Source organism: Mus musculus, chromosome 11 (assembly GCF_000001635.26).
Source record: "Mus musculus strain C57BL/6J chromosome 11, GRCm38.p6 C57BL/6J".
NCBI classification, from domain to species: Eukaryota; Metazoa; Chordata; class Mammalia; order Rodentia; family Muridae; genus Mus; species Mus musculus.
In genome coordinates, this window is record NC_000077.6 from 18,192,467 (window position 1) to 18,209,870 (window position 17,404).

The following is a 17,404-nucleotide window of genomic DNA, read 5'->3' on the forward strand; positions in this document are numbered from 1 at the left end:
AATAGCTGTGTAGTACTCCATTGTGTAAATGTACCACATTTTCTGTATCCACTCCTCTGTTGAGGGGCATCTGGGTTCTTTCCAGCTTCTGGCTATTATAAATAAGGCTGCTATGAACATAGTGGAGCATGTGTCCTCCTTACCGGTTGGAACATCTTCTGGATATATGACCAGGAGAGGTATTGCTGGATCCTCTGGTAGTATTATGTCCAATTTTCTGAGGAACCTCCAAACTGATTTCCAGAGTGGTTGTACAAGCCTGCAATCCCACCAACAATGGAGGAGTGTTCCTCTTTCTCCACATCCTCGCCAGCATCTGCTGTCACATGAATTTTTGATCTTAGCCATTCTGACTAGTGTGAGGTGGAATCTCAGGGTTGTTTTGATTTGCATTTCCCTGATGATTAAGGATGTTGAACATTTTTTCAGGTGCTTCTCAGCCATTCGGTATTCCTCACGTGAGAATTCTTTGTTCAGCTCTGAGCCCCATTTTTTAATGGGGTTATTTGATTTTCTGGGGTCTACCTTCTTGAGTTCTTTATATATATTGGATATTAGTCCCCTATCTGATTTAGGATAGGTAAAGATCCTTTCCCAATCTGTTGGTGGCCTTTTTGTCTTATTGACAGTATCTTTTGCCTTGCAGAAGCTTTGCCACTTTATGAGGTCCCATTTGTCAATTCTCGATCTTACAGCACAAGCCATTGCTGTTCTATTCAGGAATTTTTCCCCTGTACCCATATCTTCGAGGCTTTTCCCTTCTTTCTCCTCTATAAGTTTCAGTGTCTCTGGTTTTATGTGGAGTTCCTTAATCCACTTAGATTTGACCTTAGTACAAGGAGATAGGAATGGATCTATTCCCATTCTTCTACATGATAACCGCCAGTTGTGCCAGCACCATTTGTTGAAAATGCTGTCATTTTTCCACTGGATGGTTTTTGCTCCCTTGTCAAAGATCAAGTGACCATAGGTGTGTGGGTTCGTCTCAGGGTCTTCAATTCTGTTCCATTGGTCTACTTGTCTGTCACTATACCAGTACCATGCAGTTTTGATCACAATTGCTCTGTGGTACAGCTTTAGGTCAGGCATGGTGATTCCACCAGAGGTTCTTTTATACTTGAGAAGAGTTTTTGCTATCCTATGTTTTTTGTTATTCTAGATGAATTTGCAGATTGCCCTTTCTAATTCATTGAAGGATTGAGTTGGAATTTTGATGGGGATTGCATTGAATCTGTAGATTGCTTTTAGCAAGATAGCCAGGTTTACTATACTGATCCTGCCAATCCATGAGCATGGGAGATCTTTCCATCTTCTGAGATCCTCTTTAATTTCTTTCTTCAGAGACTTGAAGTTCTTGTCATACAGATCTTTCACTTCCTTAGAGTCACGCCAAGGTATTTTATATTATTTGGGACTATTGAGAAGGGTGTTGTTTCCCTAATTTCTTTCTCAGCCTGTTTATCCTTTGTGTACAGAAAGGACATTGACTTGCTTGAGTTAATTTTATATCCAGCTACTTCACCGAAGCTGTTTATCAGGCTTAGGAGTTCTCTGGTGGAATTTTTAGGGTCACTTATATATACTATCATATCATCTGCAAAGAGTGATATTTTGACTTTTTCTTTTCCAATTTGTATCCCCTTGATCTTCTTTAGTGGTCTAATTGCTCTGGCTAGGACTTCAAGTACAATGTTGAATAGGTAGGGAGAGAGTGGACAGCCTTGTCTGGTCCCTGATTTTAGTGGGATTGCTTCCAGCTTCTCACCATTTACTTTGATGTTGGCTACTGGTTTGCTATATGTCTTAGTCAGGGTTCCTATTCCTGCACAAACATCATGACCAAGAAGCAAGTTGGGGAGGAAAGGGTTTATTTGGCTTACACTTCTATGCTGCTGTTCATCACCAAAGACGTCAGGACTGGAACTCAAGCAGGTCAGGAAGCAGGAGCTGTTGCAGAGGCCATGGAGGGATATTCTTTACTGGCTTGCCTCTGCTGGTTTGCTCAGCCTGCTCTCTTATAGAACCAAGACTACCAGCCCAGAGATGGTCCCACCCACAAGGGGCCTTTCCCCCTTAATCACTAATTGAGAAATTGCCTTACAGTTGTATCTCATGGAGGCATTTCCTCAACTGAAGCTCCTTTCTCTGTGATAACTCCAGCTGTGTCAAGTTGACACAAAACTAGCCAGTACACTGTAGATTGCTTTTATCATGTTTAGGTATGGGCCTTGAATTCCTGATCTTTCCAAGACTTTTATCATGAATGGGTGTTGGATTTTGTCAAATGCTTTCTGAGCATCTAACGAGATGATCATGTGGTTTTTGTCTTTGGGTTTGTTTATGTACTGGATTACGTTGATGGATTTCTGTATACTGAACCATCCCTGCATCCCTGGGATGAAACCTACTTGGTCAGGATGGATGATTGTTTTGATGTGTTCTTGGATTCGGTTAGCAAGAACTTTATTGAGTATTTTTGCATCAATATTCATAAGGGATATTGGTCTGAAATTCTCTATCTTTGTTGGGTCTTTTTGTGGTTTAGGTGTCAGAATAATTGTGGCTTCATAGAATGAGTTGGGTAGAGTACCTTCTGTTTCATTTTGTGGAATAGTTTGTGAAGAACCAGGATTAGATTTTCTTTGAAGGTCTGATAGAACTCTGCACTAAACCCATCTGGTCCTGGAATTTTTATGGTTGGGAGACTATTAATGACTGCTTCTATTTTCTTAGGAGAAATAGGACTGTTTAGATCATTAACATGAACACTATTTAAATTTGGTACCTGCTATCTGTCTAGAAACGTGTCCATTTCATCCAGGTTCTCCAGTTTTGTTGAGTATAGCCTTTTGTAGAAGGATCTGATGGTGTTTTGGATTTCTTCAGGATCTGTTGTTATGTCTCCCTTTTCATTTCTGATTTTGTTAATTAGAATACTTTCCCTGTGCCCTCTAGTGAGTCTGGCTAAGGGTTTATCTATCTTGTTGATTTTCTCAAAGAACCAGCTCCTCGATTGGTTGATTCTTTGAATAGTTCTTCTCGTTTCCACTTGGTTGATTTCACCCCTGAGTTTGATTATTTCCTGCCTTCTACTCCTCTTGGGTGAATTTGCTTCCTTTTGTTCTAGAGCTTTCAGGTGTGTTGACGAGCTGCTAATGTGTGTTCTCTCTAGTTTCTTTTGGAGGCACTCAGAGCTATGAGTTTTCCTCTTAGAAATGCTTTCATTGTGTCCCATAAGTTTGGGTATGTTGTGGCTTCATTTTCATTAAACTCCAAAAAGTCCTTAATTTCTTTCTTTATTCCTTCCTTGACCAAGGTATCATTGAGAAGAGTGTTGTTCAGTTTCCACGTGAATGTTGGCTTTCTATTATTTATTTTGTTATTGAAGATCAGCCTTAGTCCATGGTGATCTGATAGGATGCATGGGATCATTTCAATATTTTTGTATATGTTGAGGCTTGTTTTGTGACCAATTATGTGGTCAATTTTGGAAAAGGTACCATGAGGTGCTGAGAAGAAGGTATACCCTTTTGTTTTAGGATAAAATGTTCTGTAGATATCTGTCAGATCCATTTGTTTCATCACTTCTGTTAGTTTCAGTGTGTCCCTGTTTAGTTTCTGTTTCCATGATCTGTCCATTGGTGAAAGTGGTGTGTTGAAGTCTCCCACAATCATTGTGTGAGGTGCAATGTGTACTTTGAAATTCACTAAAGTTTGTGTTGAAGTCTCCCACTATTATTGTGTGAGGTGCAATGTGTGCTTTGAGCTTTACTAAAGTGTCTTTAATGTCTTTCATTCTGAGGTAGTGTCTATCTTTTTCTCTGAGATGAGTTTCCTGTAAGCAGCAAAATGTTGGGTCCTGTTTGTGTAGCCAGTGTGTTAGTCTATGTCTTTTTATTGGGGAGTTGAGACCATTGATATTAAGAGATATTAAGGAAAAGTAATTGTTGCTTCCTTTTATTTTTATTGTTAGAGTTGGAATTCTGTTCTTGTGGCTGTCTTCTTTTAGGTTTGTTGAGGGATTACCTTCTTGCTTTTTCTAGGATGTGGTTTCCGTCCTTGTATTTTTTTTCTGTTACTATCCTTTGAAGGGCTGGATTCGTGGAAAGATAATGTGTGAATTTGGTTTTGTCGTGGAATATTTTGGTTTCTCCATCTATGGTAATTGAGAGTTTGGCTGGGTATAGTAGCCTGGGTTGGCATTTGTGTTCTCTTAGTGTCTGTGTAACATCTGTCCAGGCCCTTCTGGCTTTCATAGTCTCTGGTGAAAAATCTGGTGTAATTCTGATAGGCTTGCCTTTATATGTTACTTGACCTTTTTCCCTTACTGCTTTTAATATTCTATCTTTATTTAGTGCATTTGTTGTTGTTCTGATTATTATGTGTCGGGAGGAATTTCTTTTCTGGTCCAGTCTATTTGGAGTTCTGTGGGCTTCTTGTATGTTCATGGGCATCTCTTTCTTTAGGTTTGGGAAGTTTTCTTCTATAATTTTGTTGAAGATATTTGCTGGTCCTTTGAGTTGAAAATTTTCATTCTCATCTACTCCTATTATCCGTAGGTTTGGTCTTCTCATTGTGTCCTGGATTTCCTGGATGTTTTGAGTTAGTATTTTTTTGGATTTTATATTTTCTTTGATTGTTGTGCCAATGTTTTCTATGGAGTCTTCTGCACCAGAGATTCTCTCTCCCATCTCTTGTATTCTGTTGCTGATGCTCACATCTATGGTTCCAGATTTCTTTCCTAGGTTTTCTATCTCCAGCGTTGCCTCAATTTGGGTTTTCTTTATTGTGTCTACTTCCCTTTTTAGGTCTTGGATGGTTTTATTCAGTTCTATCACCTGTTTAGTCTGGTTTTCCTGCAATTCTTTAAGGGACTTATGTGCTTCCTCTTTAATGTCTTCTACCTGTTTAGCAGTATTCTCCTCTATTTCTTTAAGTGTGTTATTAAAGTCCTTCTTGATGTCCTCTACTCTCATCATGAGATATGCTTTTAGATCTGGTTCTAGCTTTTCTGGTGTGTTGGGGTGCCCTGGACTGGGCGAAGTGGGAGTGCTGGGTTCTGATGATGGTGAGTGGTCTTGGTTTCTGTTAGTAAGATTATTACATTTACCTTTTGCCATCTGGTAATCTCTGGAGTTAGTTGTTATACTTGTCTCTGTTTAGAGATTGTTCTTCTGGTGATTCTGTTAGCCTCTATCAGCAGACCTGGGAGACAGGCTCTCTCCTCTGAGTTTCAGTGGTCAGAGCACTCTCTGCAGTCAAGCTCTCCTCTTACAGGGAAGGTACACAGATATCTGGTGATTGGATCTCCTCCTGTCTGAAGATGAAGGCCCAAAACAGAACCTTTCCCAAAAGCTGTGTTGCTCTGGCGGGTCACAGAAGCTGTCAGCTTGTGTGGTGCACACTCTCACCTGTGCAGACTATGTTCGGTGGAGTCCCGGAACCAAGATGGCTACCGCCAATCTAGAGGCAAAAGCCTCCCGGACCGGGTAGACACCTGTCCTCTGGCCAGGAAGGTGGCTGGATGTCTGGGGCCCAAAAAGGGTGCTGCTTCAGTAGCTCTATGGCTCCCGCCTGTCCCAGAAGCTGTCAGCTTCTGTGGTGCACACTCCTACCTGTGCAGACTAAGTTCAGTGGAGTCCCGGAACCAAGATGGCTCCCACCGATCCTGAGGCAAAGGGCTCCCAGGCCGGGTGGACACCTGTCCTCTGGCCTGGAGGGTGGCCAGATGTCTAGGGCCTAAAAAGGGCGCTGCCTCAAAGGCTCTGTGGCTCCTGCCTGTCCCACAAGCTGTCAGGTTCTGTGGTGCACACTCTCACCTGTGCAGACTAAGTTTCTATGTTCGGCGGAGTCGCAGAACCAAGATGGCTCCCGCAGATCCTGAGGCAAAGGACTCCCAGGCCGGGTGGACACCTGTCCTCTGGCCTGGAGGGTGGCCAGATGTCTGGGGCCCAAAATGTGCACTGCCTCAGAGGCTCTGTGGCTCCCGCCTTTCCCAGAAGCTGTCAGCTTCTGTGGTGCACACTCTCACCTGTGCAGACTAAGTTCCTAAGTTTGGTAGAGTCCTGGAACCAAGATGGCTTCCGCAGATCCTGAGGCCAAGGGCTCCAGGGCCGGGCAGACACCTGTCCTCTGTCTGGGAGGGTGGCGGGATGTCTTGAGCCTGAAAAGGGCGCTGCCTCAGAGGCTCTGTGACTCCTGCCTGTCTCAGAAGCTGTCAGCTTCTGTGGTGCACACTCTCACCTGTGCAGACTAAGTTCAGTGGAGTCTGGGAACCAAGATGGCTCCTGCTGATCCTGAGGCAAAGGGCTCCTGGGCCGGGCGGAGACCTGTCCTCTGGCTGGGAGGGTGGCCGGATCACCTGAAGTCTTAAGATCCTGTGGCTGGTGTTGTGAGTAGCTGGCGGGTGTAAGCCAACTCTGCACCCTAGCTACCCCGGTGCTGTTCGGACCGAAAGGGCTTGTGCCCCTACTCAGGCCAGGTTTTCTGCTTCCCTAACTAATGCAGTCTCAGGTCCTGCGAGATTGGATTGGAGCAGATGCTATGTTCCACTCACCAGAAGTCTTAAGATCACGTGGCAGGTGTTGTGGGTAGCTGGCGTGTGTTAGCCGACTCTGTGCCCTAGCTACCCCGGTGCTGGTCGGACTGGAAGGGGCTTGTGCCCCTATCAGGCCTGGTTTTCTGCTTCCCTAACTAATGCAGTCTTAGGTCCCGCACCACAAAGCAACTCTTAATGGATAGAAGAAAATGGAAATAACATCCTGCTTCCTATCTCATGAATGCAGATTAAGGCTGTACATTTATAAAACCAAAAACAACACAAAGCTTACAAACCCGTGAAACCAAAACAACACACTACTGAATATAACATGGGTTAATACATAAATTACAAAAGAAATTAAAGACTTAGCATACATGAAAAGTCTAGAGAAAAAAAAGAAAGAAAAAGGAAAGTCCAAAGAGTATAGTCACAATCAAACTTGGGCTGTGGTAGCACACACCTTTAAGTCCAGCACTAGAGGGCGAGAGCCAAGCGGAGCAAGCAGAGCTCTGTGAGTTCATAGCTAGCCTGATTTCCAAAGCCAGTTCCAGGACAGCCAGTGCTACAAATAAGAAAAAAAAAATAGAAAGAATAAAACAAAGAGTGCTTCTTTGAGGAAAATCACTGATTGTCAAACCCTGTTGAAACTAACTAAAAGGCAGAGAGAGAGAGAGAGAGAGAGAGAGAGAGAGAGAGAGAGAGAGAGAGAGAGAGAGAGAGAGAGAATGAGAATCCCAATTTAAAATATTAGAAATAAAAGGAGATCAACAGAAACCAAAGTAATGTAGAGAATCTTAAACAAAAACCCATACAATTTAATTGAACAATTCAATTTAAAATAAATGTAAAGTTTTCTTGATTATATATATGTATATATATATAATACACACACACACACACACACATATATATATATATATATATATATACATATATTGCTCACAAAAGTTAAATCAAAGTCATATAAACAACTTCAGCATACTAATAACCTCTAATGAAATAGAAACAACATTTAAATGTCTTCCAACCAAGAAGAATGCAAGGCCAGACAGTTTAGTGCAAAATTCTACCAAACTTTCTATGAAGACTTGATGCCAATATTTCTCAAATTATGCCATGAAGTGCAAATAGAAGGAACATTGTTCAATTAGTTATATGAACAGTTACCATAAAATCCAAGCTGTAAAAAGACTCAATGAAGATAGATTATAGATCAATTTTCTCTATAAACATAAAGGTAAAAATACTCAATAAAATACTTACAAGCCAAATCTGAGAACACATGAAAAATATTTTTCACAGTGATCAAGTAGTCTTCATCCAAGAGACACGGAAATGCTTTAACATATTTTAATTAATGAATGTCATGATCTATCATATAGAAAAACTAAAAGACAAAATCCACGTGATTATGTCATTAGAAAAGGCTTTTGAGAAAATCCAACATCTTTTTATAAGTTCTAGAGACATTAGGGACAAGGAACATGAATAGAACAATTAACAATATGGCCATAGTCAATATCAAATTAAATGAATAAAAACTCAAAGTAATTCTACTAAAATCAGGAACAAGTCAAGGTTGTTCATTGTCTCCATATCTATTTAGTACCTGAAGTTTAACTAAAGGAATGAAACACACTGGGAGGAGATCAAGGGGATTCAAATAGGAAGGTAAGAAATTGTTCTACATGATAACAACCAGTTGTGCCAGCACCATTTGTTGAAAATGCTGTCTTTCTTCCACTGGATGGTTTTAGCTCCCTTGTCGAAGATCAAGTGACCATAGGTGTGTGGGTTCATTTCTGGGTCTTCAATTCTATTCCATTGGTCTACTTGTCTGTCACTATACCAGTACCATGCAGTTTTTATCACAATTGCTCTGTAGTAAAGCTTTAGGTCAGGCATGGTGATTCCACCAGAGGTTCTTTTATACTTGAGAAGAGTTTTTGCTATCCTAGGTTTTTTGTTATTCCAGATGAGTTTGCAGATTGCTCTTTCTAATTCGTTGAAGAATTGAGTTGGAATTTTGATGGGGATTGCATTGAACCTGTAGATTACTTTTGGCAAGATAGCCATTTTTACAATGTTGATCCTGCCAATCCATGAGCATGGGAGATCTTTCCATCTTCTGAGATCTTCTTTAATTTCTTTCTTCAGAGACTTGAAGTTAGAGACTGCAATATCCAGGGATCCATCCCATGATCAGCTTCCAAACGCTGACACCATTGCATACACTAGCAAGATTTTATCGAAAGGACCCAGATGTAGCTGTCTCTTGTGAGACTATGCCAGGGCCTAGCAAACACAGAAGTGGATGCTTACAGTCAGTTAATGGATGGATCACAGGGCTCCCAATGGAGGAGCTAGAGAAAGTACCCAAGGAGCTAAAGGGATCTGCAACCCTATAGGTGGAACAACATTATGAACTAACCAGTACCCCGGAGCTCTTGACTCTAGCTGCATATGTATCAAAAGATGGCCTAGTCGGCCATCACTGGAAAGAGAGGCCCATTGGACACGCAAACTGTATATGCCCCAGTACAGGGGAACGCCAGGGCCAAAAAAAATGGGAATGGGTGGGTAGGGAAGTGGGGGGGAGGGTATGGGGGACTTTTGAGATAGCATTGGAAATGTAATTGAGGAAAATATGTAATAAAAATATTAAAAAAAAAGAAATTGAGATATTTTTATTTGCAGATGATATTAATAGTATACATAAGTGAAGTAAAATATTCTACCAGGAAATATAGCTGGTAAACTGCTTTAGTAAAATAGCTATATATAAAATTAACTTACAAAAATCGTTTGATATACCAATGACAATTGGTCTGAGAGAGAAATCAGGGAAGTAACACCTTTCACGATAACCTTAAATTATATAGAACATCTTGTTATAACTTTAATCAAGCAAGCAAAAGACTAAAACTTTAAGATACTGAAGAAAGAAATTGAAGAAGATATCAGAAGATGTAATGATCTTACATATTCATGGATTGTAGGATTAATATAGTTAAAAATGGCCATCCTACAGCAAACAATATACATTTTTTAATGCAATCCTCATCAAAAGTCCAATATAATTCTTCACTGACCTTAAAGGACAATCTTCAACTTCATGTGGAAACATGAAAATATCCAGAATATCTAAAACAATCCCAAATAATAAAAGAACTGTTGAAGGTATCGCCGTTCTTGAGTTGAAGTTATGCTACAGAACTATAGTAATAAAAACAGTATAGTATTGGGACAAAAAAAGATATGGTGATCAATGGTATCAAATAGAAGATGCAGGCATAAATCCACATACCTGATTTTTAATAAAGAAGCCAGAAATACACATTGGAGAAAAGGACACCATCTTCAATGAATAGTACTAGTGAAACTGGATGTCTGCTTTTAAAACAGTGTAAATAGATCCATACTTATCATCCTTAATAAAACACAACTCCAATAGATCAAAGACCTCATTATAAACCCAGATACATTCAACAAAACATCATCAGCAAGGTACTAAAATTAAAAAAAAAAACTAATGAATGGGTCTTCATGAAACTGAAAAAGGTTTAGTATAGCAAAAGCACCATTATTCAAATGAAATGGCAGCCTACAGGATGGGAAAAGATTTTTGCCAACTACACATCCAATGGAGGGCTAATATCCAAAATATATACAGAGCTCAAAGTAGTAGATTTCTAGAAAACAAGCAACATAATTAAAAAGTGGTGTACAGATTTAAACAGAGAATTCTCCAAAGAGGAATCTCAAATGAATGAAAAACACTTAAAGAAATGTTCAACATCCTTAGCCATCAGGGAAATGCAAATCAAAAAACTACTTGATGCAAATCAATACTACTTGATAAAAATCATACACCTGTCAGAATGGTAAAGATAAATAAAATAAAAGGTGATAGCTCATGCTGGCAAGGATGTGGAATAAGGGGAACACTCATCCATTGTTAGTAGGATTGTAAACTTGCACAGCCACTATGGAAATCAGAGCGGTGTTTCCTCAGGATGATGGGAATCAATCTACCTCAAGATCTAGTTATACCATTTTTGGGCATGTATCCAAAGGATGGTTTATCCTACCTCAGAGAAATATGGTCAACCATGTTCATTGCTGCTTATTCATAATAGAACTTAATAGCCATAAGTTGGAAACAGTATAGATGTTCATCAAGAAATGGATGGATAAAGAGAATGTGCTACATTTATAAAATGAGTATTACCATTAAGATGTTATGAAATATAAGCTGTTAAAAATAAAATCATGAAATTTGCAGGCAAATGGATAAAACTAGACAAAAATCACCCTGAGTAAGTTAACCCAGAACCAGAAATACAAATATGGTATTTATTTACTTTTATGTGGACATTAGCTCCTCAGTGAAACATATTCAAGCTATAAACCACAGACACACAGATGTTGGGTATAAAGAAAGGTACTGGAGGAGAGAGAGATCTTCAGGAAAGTGAAAGAGAATAGATGATTATTGGTGAAAGGAGGAAGGGAGACTGGAATAGGAGGGTAAAGTAGAGAATGGGAGGGAAGAGGGAGATGATAGAGGAACTATGGGGAGAGACAGCTAAAACTGAAGTCCATTCAAAGGGTAGAATAGAAATCTAATCCAGTAGAAGCTTTTTAAAGTATATACATATAGTTTGCAAGACTATAGATTGCTCATCACAAAGTGCCAGCAAGGTTACATTTGCTGAAGACAATACAAACACAACTTATTGAGCATGGAGAAGTTGAGCTTGTTTCTATATACAGCCTTCATGTCAACATGCTAATATTTTTGTACTCTGCATGCTACCATAGGAAAAAAAAGTAAATATCAACCCATACACAAACCCTCTGATCTTTAATGATGTCCTACTTACAAGATAAGGTAGTGGAATGGTGGCATAAATTTCTGGTAATGACCAACTAATATCTGATTTGACTTAAGGCTCACTCTTCGAGATGGAACTCATACCTGACACTGCTTGGGTGACCAAGAACCTGATACTAGATAGCCCAGAGACCTAGGATGAAACCGAATACTACTGTTCTTAAAAAAAAAGTAGCAATAAAATAAACCCAAATAACAGTCTGCTCTCCTTGTAGATCAGTAAATCAACATAATTGATGCGTGTATGATCTCAGAGACTGAGCCAGCATGTACAGGACTAAATCAGTTGGGCTATTACAATTGAATGAAGAAGTAGACACATGCCCCCATCTGTAACCCAGATCTGGGTTAGGGATGGTGGCATAAATCTCCAATTGATAATCACTAACAAATGAAAATTTAGTTTCCTCCAAGGGAGTCCCATTGGATAATCTGCTCTTAAGAATAGGCCCCACACTCAGCACAAGATGCCCAACCAAAAACAAGCACAGTGTGGTCTATGTAGGTTCCTTGTCTGATAATATCATGTCAGACTCTTTGTTTTACTTATTTATATATATTTTTTACTTATTTATTATATTTTATTTTTATCATTTTTTTAATTTATGTATTTTCTTCTCTTTTTTCACCTTCCAGGTCATTTGAGTATGTATTACAGCTTTCAGTTTTGTGTTTTTTTGGGATTCCTGAGTGAGCAAAGGAAGGGATTTCTGTTTCTTGTGCCTCTTCTCGGGATATTTTCCTTCTATTTATGTTGTCTAATTCTGATGTGTTAGATTTGGTTTTATCTTATTATATTTTATTATTATCCCACAGAAGCTGGTTGTTTTCTAATGAGGGACAGAAAGGGGGTGGATCTGGGTAAGGGGAGGTGGAGGCAGTGGGAGGAGTATAGATGAACTGTAATCAGGATGTATAAAGTCAGGGAAAAATCTGTTCTCAGTTAAAGGGGGAAAAACGAACATGAGAAAAATCTCAGGATGATCAAGATCCACAGAAGTCTTGGCTTATATAGACTATAGTTGACAATATTTATGGCATTAGAAATTAAAAGAGAAAAATTAAAACATTTTTATATTTTATATATTTCTATAAATTGTGTATATTTATAAAAAGTAGGTTCTTTTAAAAACTAGGTGATCAGTGAAAGCTTTTATTGAAGTTAATTTTCCCTCTTCAATCAGTAGAGAACAGATGGATTTTTACATTGGCTTCTGCATTCAACCTGATGGAGATGTTGAGTTGGGTGAACTTAATATATGAAGAAAGTATTGCTTTACACCACAGTTGAATGAGAAAACACAATGGAATCCCCCCTAAAAAGAGCCTTGGAAACATGGGGGATAGGAGTTCTCATCTTCAGCTCTGAGAGCCCTACTTTAATACTTTTAAAATTATATCACTTAAAGCATGAATATGCTAATACCAATCCTCTTATCTCATACCACACAGGGGTGATTTTTGATAGTATAGAATGTTCTAAGTAGAAATGCCAGGCACCAGGTTATATATCTGTAATCCCAGAACATGGAAGGTAGAGACAAGAAAATCAGGAGCTTAAGGCCCTCCTGAGGAAGGTATATAGCAACTTCAAGGTCATACAAGGTTACATGAGATCCTGCTTCAAAAAATAGAAGAGGAACAGACAAATGAAGAGAAGTCAGAGAAAGAAAAAACAAAACAAAACAAAAGACAAGACAGAGTAAAATGGAAAGTTCTTTTTTGCAATATGAAGCATTAATAAAACTTCTAGAACTTGAGGGTGATGGGGGGAGATGGAATATGGAGTGTAAGAAATAAATTAATTTTACAATAATTAAAAAAGACTTCTAGATCTAGCATCCAGTTCAGAAGAGGTACCAGAATGTAATGATAGACTGGGAAAGATGTACTTTTCCATTTTGGAGACAGAGTGGTGCCTTAAAGTTCATGTTAGTCTCATATCCCAGGTTCTCTCTCTTGCCTCAGTCTTTCCTACTGTGATTACCAACATGGGCTATACTTTACCTGGAAGACAGTGCTGAAATTTTGCAGCTCAGTCTGTTTTTGATGGTTGTGGTTTTTATGCTAGAGACTGAACTGTGTGCATGTTAGGTCACTATTCTATCACTGAGCTATGTTCTTTTTTTCTTTTCATTTTTTTCCTTTCTTTTGTTGGATATTTTCTTTCTGAGCTATGTTCTCAACCTTGAACATATTTTTAAAAATTAAATGTAATGAGAAAGGCTCTTGAACTAAGCATTTTATGTATGAAGTTATGAAGTCGAATGTAATTTACAACTCTATTTTCATCGTTATCAATAGGATCTCAATCAACTATATATATATATATATATATATATATATATATATATATATATATTTCAAAAAGCTTTATTTTTACTTGGTCCAAGACTTGCTAGAGGCTCCAGTGGCTCGAGACATTCATTCAAGTGGAGGTTCTAAGGCTGGCTGGTAAAGAGCAGAGGAGGGAGGCCCTTGGAAGGTTAGGCTACCTCCTGGTCATACTTAAAGAGTGACCCACTTAAAGAGATACTCTTCCAGAGATGGCTGGAGCACACCAGTCTGCTCTGGCTATGGCACTGCTAGCCTATGGAGCTTGGTCAGGTCGTTGTCCATCTTCTTGATGAGCTTCACATCCTCATTGCAGGAAGTGGTTTTCCAAGAAGTGACAGACATGAAGGTCTTACAGGCAACAACCAAGGAATGGAGATCCAAGAATGCTTGGTTCAGGTTACCATCCAGGGATGAGACAGCTTCCATGGTCTCCAGGGTTTTGCTCCACTCATCTTGAGATGGCTTTTGCACATCCTGAAATAGTACTCTGGCCCAGGGTTCGTTCTGCAACTTGAGGAGACACTGGGCGCCCTCCTGATTCTCCTCTGCCAATTCATGGAAGAAGTGGCCTATATCTCCCAGAGTCATGTCATCTTGATCAAAATCATAGCCCAGAGAAAGGTAAGGTGTAGGAGGCCCACAGGTGTAAGTTGACCTGGCAGTTCACAGCAGCCTCCTAATTCTGAGGAATCTGAGAGGTCATGGCTGATTCGGAGAATGGAGCTAACTGAAAGAGACGGTGTTGGCTGCTTCTAGGAGCCGAAGTCGATGAGGAGTTGGTCCTGGAGGCTGCGACTGGAGAGACCAGAAGGCAACAAAGAGGGAGTCCCCAGGTCTGTCCTGTCCAAACACTGTTGAAGTAAGACATAGAGCCACAGTATCTCCAAGGAGCTGCCTATTTACATAATTGTTATTAGTACAAGTATTGATGTTAGAAAACTTAAAGCACACTCAGGAATTTCTTTGGAATATAAAGCACCAGTGCTTGGAAACTGGATTAAAGCACTGAAAAAACAAACAAACAAACAAACAAACAAACAAACAAACAAACAAACACAAGACCATATCAGGTTTGTGTAGACTAGGAAGCACAGAAAGAATTATATTATAAAGGTTTCAAGGCAAATTGAACTGAATTGACTGGACTATCCAATTGTTTTGGCAAATATTTTACTGTGTATTCAGAATTTTGAATGACTTCACCAAATAGTTGTTTTGGCATTTTCTACTAGCAGAAGATGTAGCTACCATGCTGGTTATGCAGTGGCCTTGTTTGCTTAAATTTCTGAAAGGCTTCTTTTTTTGTGGCATGCTCCAAATGGAGATGGTTCTTTTTGAAACACTATATTTTTTAATTCTTTGAAAGTCCACACATTTATTCAATATACAATGCTGACATTCATTCTCTGTTATCTTTTTCCAGCCCCTGATGTCCACTCCCTCCTCTCTCTTTCCTTTTTACAAGCAGAATACCAAGGACCATCTGAGACTATTGAGTTATAATTTCAGGAAAAATCACATGATCATGGGTTTAAGGTTATTTACTGGAACATTTGAAATTAACCATTGTCTGCACCCTTGAAGAAAGACACCTTCCCCCAGCAGTCATTAATTGATAATAGCTCGGTGGGAATGCTCAGTTCCTTGATGGGATGTCGATGTGCTCAGTTTTGTCAGGCTTAACTAAATAACTACAGTGAGTTCATGATTGCAATGGCCATGTCATGTCCCAAAAACCATCACCATTGCTCCCCATGTTCTGGCACTCACTTTCTTTCCACTCTTCTTCTGTGCTGTTCGCTGATCCTTGGACAGGGAATATAGATGTCCCAGTTAGCAGCCAGCATGCCATCATCACTCATTCTCAGCACATGGACTGTTGATCTCAGCATTACTGCTAATCTAGGCAGTCCTCAAACTCAAGATCTGCCTGGATCCTCCCTGGATGTTTTACCATGCAGAAAGTAATACAATTTTCCTTAAGTTGCCCAGACTCCTGTAAGCAACTGTCATATGACCATTGGCCCAACAGCCTTGAGTTGCTCCATCAGTGTGTGACTGTGCTCTCTCTTCTAAAAATTACTTTGTTATTTTTTATAGTCCGGTCATTAGCTCCTCCCAGTATGCCCTCCCAAGTTCCTAATCCCATCCCTCCTCCCCCTGTCTTCAAGAGTACCCCAGCCCCACCAGGCCTCCCTACTCCTTGGGGCCTCAATATGTATAATACAATGTTGATTTAGCTATATTATGTTTCATTCCCCCAATAAAATACATTGTGAATTGTAATTAAAATAAGTATCATGCCATTAGTTAAACTCAAACCTTCCTGAAAATGAATAGCCTGACTTCAATAAGAAGAAATTATTTTTTTCTATTTTTCTATTACATATAACTTCAAATTAAATGTGTATCTTTTAAGGTTATTGTTTCTAAAATAAAATGGACCAATATAATAATGGAGAGTTTCCTAAATGCAAAAGTATCTTTTTAGCCTGTATTGTGGTAGGAACATCCCCATTTCAAAATTTCTATAGATGTATAATACATTAATAAAATGATTAGCAGAATCCCAGAAACTCCACTGTGGAAAGTTATCAGGGATGATTTTTGACTTCCAAGATGTACAAGAGGAACAGGATTCTAGATAAAAGGCAGAGTGTGCCTGCAGTCTAAGTTATTTGTGTGAGGAAATGAATCTGATCTACTCTGATAGCCCGTGGTGTCTAGTGGGGCTACTCTGTCTCATTACAAGGTAAACTTATTTTAACTCTTTTTATGTATGTGTAAGGCTATAGTTTATGAAGCTCCTACAGTTACAAATTTCCATATGCTTTCCCTGAACATCTTCACTGATGTTTATCCTGACCAATTTTCCTTTTCTACCCTGTCCTCCTATCTCCCATGACATTTTAGCTGATCTACTCTCCAACAACTTGGAGGAGAGTAAATGTCTCCCCATAAATGTTCCTTATTTAAGTGCTACTACAACTTAAGAGTTATGTTAGGATCACTGCCTCACTCCTCAGTCATCCTTTCCATCAGCTGCTTCCTAGTCAGTATTGACGATTTTCCTGTATTGAACAGGACCTCAACTGAATTGAGATAGATTAGTATTTTGAACTCTGTCTGTAAGTCAGATCTACTCTGATCTTAACATTAGCTGTTTCCAATAACTGCAACTCTTTGCCTTCTCCACCCCTTTTTACTGCCCAGCTACAAGGATATCACAGTAAACTGGATTGCCATATATTATTTAGTTGCAGGCAATTTTCAAATAAGCAAGCATAGAGAAATACAAAAAGAATTAATGCTTTTTTCTTTGTGGTGATTAAATAGCTGTCAGGGATCTCTTACTAGAGTGTAAGAAAATAAAGTACAGGAGTGGAATATGAATATTAAAACTTTACCTAAGGACTATGGTGAAGAAACTGAGCATCAGCTGAATTGTGAGAAAGTATTGCTGACTGTAAGCCAGTTAACTTCCATTTGTCTGAGTAAACTACTGATAAGCCATATAGCTCTTAGGAGGGAATGCCAGCAACCAACTGAACTGGCTCTATAGGAGGTAGAATGCTGAGATCCTTGGTGTCTGGTGAGTGTCCACCTGCTGTTAAGCCAGGCATACACAC

The 17,404-nt window shown here is 39.3% G+C and overlaps 1 pseudogene; it reads right to left on the reverse strand.

Moving 5' to 3' along the window:
* Gm12019 (predicted gene 12019) lies at positions 13,802–14,670 on the reverse strand (annotated as a pseudogene).